This window comes from Ranitomeya imitator, chromosome 1, assembly GCF_032444005.1.
Source record: "Ranitomeya imitator isolate aRanImi1 chromosome 1, aRanImi1.pri, whole genome shotgun sequence".
NCBI lineage: Eukaryota > Metazoa > Chordata > Amphibia > Anura > Dendrobatidae > Ranitomeya > Ranitomeya imitator.
In genome coordinates, this window is record NC_091282.1 from 812,117,483 (window position 1) to 812,128,896 (window position 11,414).

General features: G+C 42.6%; 1 long non-coding RNA gene across 1 annotated transcript in view; it reads left to right on the forward strand.

The window, feature by feature from the left end:
• The window catches only part of LOC138658144 (uncharacterized), a 97,506-nt gene extending 86,888 nt beyond the window's left edge, over positions 1 to 10,618 (forward strand). The window contains exons 2-3 of the long non-coding RNA XR_011317361.1: positions 9,931 to 10,087; positions 10,359 to 10,618. This is a non-coding gene — a long non-coding RNA (uncharacterized lncRNA). The remainder of the gene's footprint in view (positions 1 to 9,930; positions 10,088 to 10,358) is intronic.
• The last annotated feature ends 796 nt before the right edge of the window (positions 10,619 to 11,414 follow it).

The following is an 11,414-nucleotide window of genomic DNA, read 5'->3' on the forward strand; positions in this document are numbered from 1 at the left end:
TCTGTGAGTGATTGGGAGAAGGTGCTGTAGTCAGATGAGACAAAAATTGAGACCACAAAGAACAAAAAGATAGCGCCACAATGGAGCACCTTTATCAAGGTCTGTTGACCGAAACGTCGCTACAGGAGGCAGAATAAATGTAACCTCTTAATTTTTCACCATCCATTGTGGCGCTGTCTTTTTGTTCTTTGTGGTCTTGGTACTGTCCAGGATGGGCTCCCTGGTTTTGGACGTGCGCCCTTGTGTCCGCTGAGACCTTCTATCTATAAAGAAAAGGGTGCGGTTTTGACTTTCTTTTGTTTTGAGACAAAAATTGAGGTCTTTGGCATTAACTCAACTCGCCGTGTTTGGAGGAAGAGAAATGCTGCCTATGACCCAGAAAACACCGTCCTCACTGTCAAGCATGGAGGTGGAAACATTATGTTTTGGAAGTATTTCTCTGCTAAGGGCACAGGACTACTTCATTGCATCAATGAGAGAATGGATGGAGCCATGTACCGTAAAATCCTGAGTGAAAACCTCCTTCCCTCCACCATGACATTAAAAATGGGTTGTGGCTGGGTCTTCCAGCAAGACAATGACCCAAAACATACATCCAAGGCAGCAAAGGACTGGCTCAAAAAGAAGTACATTAAAGGGAACCTGTCACCTGAATTTGGCGGGACTGGTTTTGGGTCATATGGGCGGAGTTTTTGGGTGTTTGATTCACCCTTTCCTTACCCGCTGGCTGCATGCTGGCTGCAATATTGGATTGAAGTTCATTCTCTGTCCTCCGTAGTACATGCCTGCACAGTCTGCAATCTTGCCTTGCGCAGGCGTGTACTATGGAGGACAGAGAATGAACTTCAATCCAATATTGCAGCCAGCATGCAGCCAGCGGGTAAGGAAAGGGTGAATCAAACACCCAAAAACTCCGCCCATATGACCCAAAACCAGTCCCGCCAAATTCAGGTGACAGGTTCCCTTTAAGGTCAAGGAGTGGCCTAGCCAGTCTCCAGACCTTAATCCCATGGAAAACTTATGGAGGGAGTTGAAGCTCCGAGTTGCCAAGTGACAGACTCAAAATCTTAATGATTTAGAGATGATCTGTAAAGAGGAGTGGATCAAAATTCCTCCTGACATGTGCGCAAACCTCATCATCAGCTGCAAAAACGTCTGACTGCTGTGCTTGCCAGCAAGGGTTTTGCCACCAACTATTAAGTCTTGTTTACCAGAGGGATCAAATACTTAATTCTCACTGCAAAATGCAAATAAACTTATATAATTTATACAATGTGATTTTCTGGATTTTATTTTTGATATTCTATCTCTCAATGTTAAAATTAACCTACCCTTAAAATTATAGACTGTTCATGTCTTCGCCAGAGGGCAAACTTACAAAATCAGCAAGGGATCAAATATTTATTTCTGCCAATGTATGCATGATAATACCTTGTACTGTATGTCCCTCCTGATGATCTGGGTCTGCCAATATATATACAAAGTTATACCATCCTACATCTTTTCGTTTAGGACAGTTTTGCCCTCACGCTGAACTAAATGAAGCAACCCACTTAGATGCTCTGCCAGGCATCTCAATAATTCTCTAACTAATTTATCCTTTCACTCTTGTGTCCATTTTACTAAAAAATGCATTCAGATGCTTTTTCACAACATACATTTTATTGTATTTATTATGCTTTGCTTATATAGTACCATTATAATCCACTGACAATTACAGGCATTATCACTGTCCCCATTGGTATGTCTTTGGAGTGTGGGAGGAAACCCACACTAACATGGGGAGAACATACAAACTCTACAAAAGTTCCTGGGCTTTATTTTCATGTGAATCGCCCAGTGAGTGTAAATGAACCCTAAGAATAAGTTATACGTCCTCCATTACCCTGCTATATAGGCTCTGTGTCCATGTGCATTAGTCCTAAATTGATGAAGATTGCATCAATACATTTTTCTACACTATAAGAAATGTACTGATAATTGTTTTTATTTTCTTTTGAAATGTGTCCTTTGTGAAGAGAATATTAACTTTACCTTTAATAACATTCTTGGATGGCGTTACCACTTGTGCCAATCATTGTAAAATATGATTCCAGGTAGCTGCCACCACGGCAAACAGAACATTTTTCATGTATAATGTTAAACTTGTTCTACTACAATCTAGCCAAGGAAGAATTTATACAAAAATATGTATTCTGCAAAACCACCACAAGATGGTGACAGTTTTCATCCTTTCAATTACGCAAACAATGTGACATAAGTGGCACATAACAACTAGTACAAAGTAAAGCTATGGTTTACTACAATATTAACAACAAAAAAATACAGATTTTGACGTAATGAGACTGATACAAAGATAAAAGTTTTGTGTTTTTTTTTTTATTGATAGAATACATCGCATTCACAATCACTTTTTTTGTATTATTCTGATCAATTGTTGATAAATAAGTTAAAAAAAAATGGAAAACTGACACAAAAGGCCTTTTTACCCAGGGCAGTAATTGGTTAATGAGCGTCCGCTGATTATAAGGTTCGTTCACCGATTACTGTCCTGTGTAAACATGCTGAAAATCACCGTAGGTATAAGCAAAACGCTCGGGTGACAGATCTTTTAGGCCTATGATATGAAAGAGTAGAGTAGGGCTTGGCCAAAAGAGCTGACCTTGTTGTGGTGGCGGATTAAAAAATCAATTAGCCAAATCAAAAGCTCCTGGCTATGTACAGTATGTGATCTGGTGATGGGAACTGTTAAAGTGTGATTGGTGAGAACATGGTGCAGAAATTGAGTTTTTCCAAGAGAGGGCGGCGGGACTGTGGACTGTTCGAGGGGTGCAGGCGGGGCTGGGTTGGAGCCTGGCTGGAGTCTCAAGGGGGCCCCAAAAATTTTGCCAGCATGGGGCCCTGAAATTCCTAGTGGCAGCGCTGACACTGTCGATCCACAGTCGCTTATTACTATGTAAGAGGTGGGTATTATTACTCTGTTTGGCACATGGCAGAAACAGGCTCAGCATTGGAATATCAATGACATGGAGAGTTTGTGTACATTAGGAACAGATGACGTTCGTGCTGAAAATACAAGATGTGAAACATGTCATTATGTCAATGTAACAAAATCTGCAACATAGCTGGAAAAATTCATCATGGTCGTTTGGGCCAGATAGAAAAGAGGTTAAAAGTGGACAACCCTCAACCAAAGGACGTCAATTGTGAATCACTACATATGACTGTATTGTAATCACTTGTATGGTTGGCTGAACTGGCAACTATCACTCTACGGTCACTGGGCTGTGGCAATGTTGGTCTTGGTCCTTTTAAAGTAAATTTTATTCAGTAACAGTGTTGACATCTGGTAATGTGTCCACTAAAGCACATTATAACCAGGGAATAATTCCACAGTAGTAAACATGGTTACCTACATTAGGTGCATACTGCTTCTCCTCTGCTGAAACCCTAGCTACACCTGAGGCCTCTTTCATACTTCAGTCTTTTTGTTTCCATCAAAATCCATCGTTTTGTGAAAAAAAACGGATCCAGCAAATGTTGCTGCTGGATCCGTTTTTTTCTCATAGACTTGTATTGGCAACGGATTGTGACAGATGGCCTTCCGTTTCATCCGTCGTTTGATGGATCCGTCGTAAATTCTGTGTCCATCGCCCGGAGACAACGAACATAGTAACTTTTTTGTGTACGTCAAAAAAAATCGGACAGCAACGGATCCTGCGCTGTACATCGTTGGCTATAATGGAAGCCTATGGACGCAGGATCCATCGCTGTCCATCAAAAGATGGAATCCAGCGACGGATTCCATTTTTTTTTAAACTGAGCATTCCTGTAATTTTACCCATTTTTCCATTCAGGGAAAAAATCTCTCTCTCTCTCCCCAGAATTTTGTTCCTTTAACTCTTTCACCCCGACGCCTGTTTTCAACTTCCTGACCAGGCCATTTTTTTCAATTCTGACCACTGTCACTTTATGAGGTCATAATTCTGAAACGCTTCAACAGATCCTGTTGATTCTGAGACTGTTTACTCGTGACATATTGTACTTTATGATAGTGGTAAAATTTCTTCATTTTGACTTGCGTTTATTTGTGAAAAAAATGGAAATTTGGCGAAAAATTTTGAAAATGTAGCAATTTTTGAACTTTTAATTTTTATGCCCTTAACAGAGAGATATGACACAAAAATTAGTTCATAAATAACATTTCCCACATGTGTACTATACATCAGCACAATTTTGGAACCAAAATATTTTTGGGTCAGGAAGTTATAAGGGTTAAACCTGCGATTTTTCATTTTTTCAATAAAATTTAGGAAACCATTTTTTTTAGGGACCACCTCACACTTGAAGTCACTTTGAGGGGTCTATATAACAGAAAATACCCAAAAGTGACACCATTCCAAAAACTGCACCCGTCAAGGTACTCAAAACCACATTCAAAAAGTTTATTAACCCTTCGGGTGCTTCACAGGAGCTGAAGCAATGTGGAAGGAAAAAATTAACATTTAACTTTTTAGTCACAAAAATGATGATTTGGCAACAATTTGTTTATTTTCACAAGGGTAAAAGGAGAAAATGATCAACTAAAGTTGGTGAGCAATTTCTCCTGAATACGCCGATACCCTATATGTGGGGGAAAACCACTGTTTGGGCACACAGCAGGGCTCGGAAGGGAAGGAGCGCCTTTTGACTTTTTGAAAGCAAAATTGGCTGGAATTGAGAGTGGACGCCATGTTGCGTTTGAAGAGCCCCTGATGTGCCTAAACATTGGAAAACCCCCACAGGTGACCCCATTTTGGAAACTAGACCCTTTAACAAATGTATGTAGTTGTGTGGTGAGCACTTTGAACCCCCAGGTACTTCACAGAAGTTTATAACGTAGAGCCGTGAAAAAAAAATCAAATTTTGCCCACGAAAATGATCGTTTAGCAACGATTTTTTATTTTCACAAGTGTAAAAGGAGAAAATGGTCCACTAAAATTGTTGATCAATTTCTCCTGAATACACTGATACCCCATATGTGGGGGAAACCCACTGTTTGTGTGCACGGCAGGGCTCAGAATGGAAGGAGTGCCATTTTGGATTGCAGACTTTGATGGATGGTCTGCGGGCATCATGTTGCATTTGCAGAGCCCCTGATGTGCCTAAACATTGGAAAACCCCCACAAGTTACCCCATTTTGGAAACTAGACCCTTTAACGAACTTATGTAGCTGTGTGGTGAGCACTTTGAACCACCAGGTGCTTCACAGAAGTTTACAACGTGGAGCGGTGAAAAAAAAATATCATTTTTTCCACAAAAATGATCTTTTAGCCCCAATTTTTTATTTTCACAAAGGTAATGTGAGAAAATAAACTACTAAAGTCGTTGCACATTTTCTCCTGAATACGCCAATACCCCATATGTGGGGGAAAACCACTGTTTGTGCGCACGGCAGGGCTCAGAATGGAAGGAGTGCCATTTTGGATTGCAGACTTTGATGGAATGGTCTGTGGGCATCATGTTGCATTTGCAGAGCTCCTGATGTGCCTAAACATTGGAAAAACCCCACAAGTGACCCCATTTTGGAAACTAGACCTCCCAAGGAATTTATTTAGATATGTGGTGAGCACCGTAAACCTCCAAGTGCCTCACAGAAAGTTATAACGTTGAGTCATGAAAATAAAAAGAATCTATTTTTTTCCACAAAAATGATCTTTTAGCCCCAATTTTTTTATTTTCACAAAGGTCACAGGAGAAAATAGACCACTAAAGTTATTGCACATTTTCTACTGAGTACGCCAATACCCAATATGTGGGGGAAAACCACTGTTTGTGCGCATGGCAGGGCTCAGAATGGAAAGAGTGATGTTTTGGATTGCAGACTTTGATGGAATGGTCTGCGGACATCATGTTGCGTTTGCAGAGCCCCTGATGTGCCTTAACAGTGGAAATCCTCCACAACTGACCCCATTTTGGAAACTACACCTCTGAAGGAATTTATCTAGAGGCATAGTTTTATAGTAATAACTATAATGCTTTTGGTTTTAGTGTATGAATTTATAATGTGGCGGTATGTGTAAGATGTGCTCGGTACATCAGATTATAGATGTGTTGTGTCAAAAGGGTATAAACTAATTTTATTAATTTGTGGACGTGTGGTACGCTTTGAAACAATCCTTAATGCAAAGACCAGGTTTCTCAGGGCAGGTTTCACAATGGTAAGTTGTGTCCTTTTGGATTCCCCTCTTGGAGCATACTCTGCACCGTTTTTGTGATCGGCCTGTCCTCGCTGCTTTGGGAACCTGTCCTGGGAAATGTTGACCTGGGACACTACGGGCACTATCAGATTCAGAAGTACTGGGGCCCTCACCTCCCCAAGTGCCAAACAATAGGGCTTTGATGACTTCCTCCTGAAACTGAAGGAAGGTCCCTGTATTGCCTGCAGATCGGGACAGCACAAAAGCATTGTACAGTGCCATCTGTACAATGTGCACGGACAATTTTTTGCACCATACTTTGGCTTTTCACATGGCACTGTATCGTTGGAGGACCTGATCTGAAAGATCCACACCCCTCATGTACCGATTGTAATCCAAGATACAATCTGGCTTTCGGACTTGTGCTGTGGTCCCACGAACAGTGACAAGGGTGCTGTTGTCACGGTGTATGGTGGTCAGGATAAGGACATCCCTTTTGTCCTTATACTTGACCACCAGCATGTTGTCGCTGCATTGGGCTCTGCTTTCCCCTTTTCTCAGCATTTGCCCAATTAGCACCTTAGGGAGGCCTCGCTGATTTTTTCACACGGTGCCACATGCAGCTGTACCTCTGGCAGAGAGGGCCTTGAAGAGTGGGACGCTGGTGTAAAAGTTATCAATGTAGAGGTGATGACCCTTATCCAGCAGTGGGTGCAGCAATTCCCACACAATTTTCCCACTCACCCCCAGGACTTGGGGGCATTCAGGGGGGGTTAATTTGGGTGTCCTTCCCCTCGTAGACCCTAAATCTGTGGGTTACCCTGAGGTACTCTCGCACAGTTTGTACAGCTTTATTCCGTACCTGGACCTCTTACTGGGCAGGTATTGTCGGAATTTTAGCCTCCCTTTGAAATGAACGAGAGATTCATCAATAGTGATGTCTCTCTGGGGTATGTACGCCTCAGCAAATTTTCTGCTGAAGTGTTCAACCACTGGCCGAATTTTATATAGACGATCAAAGTTAGGATCGTCTCGGGGAGGACACTGCGCATTATCACTATAATGCAAAAATCTTTGGATTCCTTCAAATCATGTCCTTTTCATGGCCATGCGGAATACTGCTGTACTGTAGAGAATATCAGTACTCCAGTACTGACGAATCTCTGTTTTTTTTATTATACCCATATGCAGCACAATTCCCCAAAATGTCATCATGTCTGCTGCATTTACGGGGGTCCATCTGGCGTATGATGACGTGAGATTTTGGGTGAAAAATTGCTGGGCATACAGGTTCGTCTGGGCCACCATAAGATTTATTATTTCCTCGCTGAAAAATAATTTGAAGAAGTCAATTTCAGTGAGGCCAGTGGTGTCAAACTGGATTCCTGAGCTGCTGCTGAAATCCGGAATGACGGGCTGAAAATTTTCGGGGGGTGCAATCCATATGGGATCGATTGCTGCAGGAGTTGCCTGGGTCCTAGGGCGCCTTGTTGGGGGTCCTTCCTCACCAGATGAGGCGGATGAGGAGGAGGAAGAGAGGAATGTGGGATCTTCCTCACTGGCTGTATCCGTGTCGGGTGCAAGGATGGCGTAAGCCTCCTCTGGTGAATAGCGCCTTGTTGACGAATGGGCCATTTTAATTTTTTTCCCCAAACCCCGGGGATGTGTATGTAAGTGGTGCTTTTACACGTGTAATGTGTAGGGCATTATTATAACAAAACAGAGAAAAAAGAAGTAGAGAGGTAAAATGTAGAAGAAAAAATGTAAAAAAAAAATCAGATTTAAAAAAAAGTTTGTATAAAAAAAAAACAGACGTTCACTACACTAATGCCCTCCCTATAAATTTATCGGACGCAAATTCTTTTTTACAAAAGAAAAATGGACGTCACCAACAATGTGACATACGCTCCCCTAATGCACTCGCTAAAAAGTTCATTGACGCAACTAATTCTTTTTTTTTTTTACAAAAGAAAACGGATGTCACCAACAATGTGACGTACGCTCCCCTAATGCACTTTTTATGCAAGAAAAAAAAAGCTACCTCCCTACCTATAAAACTACTCTGTATTTTTTTTTTCTAAAACAAGATTGGTCGTCACTAACGCTGGGACCCCAGTTGTGCTAACACGCTACCACTAAAACTACGCTGTACAATTTTTTTCTCTAAAAGAAGATCGGTCGTCACTAACGATGTGACGCCGGCTACGCTATCTTGCGATGTCTAAAACTATGCTGTACTAACTACCATTTTTTTCTAAAAAAAAAACTTGGATGTTGCTTAGACTGCGAAGTCCGCTACACTAACTAGCTAAAAAAGAAAAATTCCAGTGGCGCAGTCTGATAAGCAGCGATACTGATCAAAGCGCTCCGGACACAGGAAGAGCACGAATGCTCTGCGCAGGATGACGCGCACAGGAAAAAAAGCACAAAAAAGTGCGCTAAAAATTCAATTGGACGGGGGAACGTCACCAAACACTGACGCCGACTGTGCTACTTTGGTACGTCTAAAACTACACTATACTAACTACGATTATTTTTTTCTAAAAAAAAATATCGGACATCACTTAGGCTACGTTCACATTAGCGTCGCGTCGCCGTTGCGTCGGCGACGCAGCGGCGACGCACGGAAAAACGCGCGCAAACGCGCGCAAAAACGCACGCGTTTTGCGACGCGTGCGTCGTTTTTGACGAAAATCGGACGCACAGAAAATGCTACATGTAGCGTTTTCTTGCGTCCGACGCTAGCATCGGAAACGACGCACGTGGCGAAAAACGCCACCAAAACAACGCACGCGTCCCCTATGTTAAACATAGGGGCGCGTCGCCGCTGCGTCGCCGCTGCGTCGCCGACGCAACGGCGACGCGACGCTAATGTGAACGTAGCCTCAGACTGTGAAGTCCGCTACACTAACTAACTAAAAAAGAAAAATTCCCATGGCACAGTCTCTGATCAGCAGCGATACTGATGAAAGCGCTGCGGACACAGGAAGAACACGAATGCTCTGCGCGGGATTCCGGGCACAGTAAAAAAAGCGCAAAAAAATCAATTGGAGGGAGGAGAGGGGAGTACTGGAACAGGGAGGGGGGATGGGAAAGGGGATGTCAAACACTGACGCTGGCTACGGTACTTTGCTGAGCCTGAAACTGCACTGCACTAACTACGATTATTTTTTCTAAAAAAAAACAAAACAAAAAAAAAACGGACTTCGCGCAGACTGCGAAGTCCGCTACACTAAGGCCGGCCTCACACTCAGCGTATAAAAATACGGTCCGTAATTTACGGTCGTAATACGCCTCAAGATTCAAAATACGGTGATCCGTAAGTACTCCGTAGGCAAGGTGTGGTCGCGTATTTTGCGCATGTAATGTTGCGTATGTAATCCGTATGCCCACCGTAATGCGTATTTTTTACGCAACCTGACAAAATGGACATTTAACGGTTTTGGAGGCTGAAATTGATTTAAATTACCCTCATCAACCCTATTTAAGGCCTCTACAACAGGTGGCTCACTCCCATATGGTCATTTTGTGGTTTGACATCTGTTGTAGTGTTGTGGTAACATTTGTACCATGTCTGACCACCTTCAGTTTACCCCAACGCAGCGGGTTTTGTTTAACTGGCTATTGTCGCGTCGGTTTGGGCACCCATAACCTGTGATTGTGGATCCGCGAAGGAGGAGCAGAAGAATGTGGGTGCATCCTCTTTTGACTAAACGCCTCACTAAAGGCCATTTTAATCGCCTATATACAGCTCTGCGGAAACATCCAGAAAAGTTTTATCTCTACTGTCGCATGACAATCCAAACATTTGACAGATTGTTGGAGATATTACGCCCAGGAATCACATTTCAGGACACAAGGATGCGCAAAGCCATCTCCGCCGAGGAACGTCTTCTCCTTACCTTACGGTATGTATTCTACATCCTCACATACTGTATGTTGATGATCTTTTATATTTTATGTGTTTGTTTCAATCTGTTTTTTCCAGGAATATGTGTACATTAGGTCCCAAGCAGATGTGACAAAGTTACGTAAATGTTATAGTTAAGCACCGTAAGGACATTTTTCCCTTTCCAGCGTTAATCTTGTTTCAGAAAAAAGCAAATATGATGTGTGCTTATTCATGTTTTGTGTGCACTCTTGAAACATACCTAATTTTTTTGTTTGTTTCACTTTCAGATTCCTGTCCACTGGATTGTCCTTTGCGGGACTCCACCTGAAGTTTTTGATTGGCGGATCCACAATTTCGGGCATTGTGCGGTTAACCTGTCGGCAAATATGGGATAGACTCAAGGACCTTGTGATGCCCGAGCCAAAACAGGCTGATTGGCTCAAAATAGCCCGTGGGTTCAAGGTCAATTGTGACTTCCCAAACTGCATTGGAGCGGTGGATGGGAAACATATCAGGGTACGTAAGCCGCCGAACTCTGGCTCCCAATTCTACAATTATAAGCAGTTTTTCTCTGTAGTTCTGTTAGCTGTAGTTGACAGTAACTACACGTTTATAATTGTAGACATTGGGGCCTATGGCCGAACTGGAGACTCTGGGGTCTTCAATTCGTCTGTAATGGGTCGGCGGCTACGTGACAACCAGCTACATCTCCCATCACCACAACTCCCAGGCTCCACTGCAGAAGCACTGCCTTTTTTTTTGTTGGAGATGAGGCGTTCCAACTCACCAGACACGTCATGAGGCCTTATCCCCGGCGCAACCTGGACCACCGTCGGAGGATATTTAATTTGCACCTTTCTAGGGCACGGAGACTGGTGGAGTGCGCCTTTGGTATTCTGGTACTCAAATGGCGTGTACTACAGACTGCCATACAGCTCAGTGAGGCAACAGTCAATGAAGTTATGAAAGCCTCAGTAATTTTGCACAACTATACCCGCATACATGATTGCTTCACAGATAGTGATGATGAACACATGTTGCGTAGTGTAATTAGGCCAACACCACATGGCCCTCCTCCACGCCGTCCCCTTTCTGGCCTAAAAGTTAGGGATGTTTTGACCAATTTTTTTGTTTCTCCTCAGGGTTCTACTCCCTGGCAAGATTATGCTGTTTCTCAGTTGTGATTTCATTATTTTCTAGATATCTTTGAGAAATATACTATTTTCATCCACAGTAACAGTACTGTGTGTGTTGTGTTTCCTTAATGACCATATGTTTATGTTTTCTGAATATGTGTGTGATGCAAAAATGATTTATCCACAAACATCAATTGGCTTTTGTGA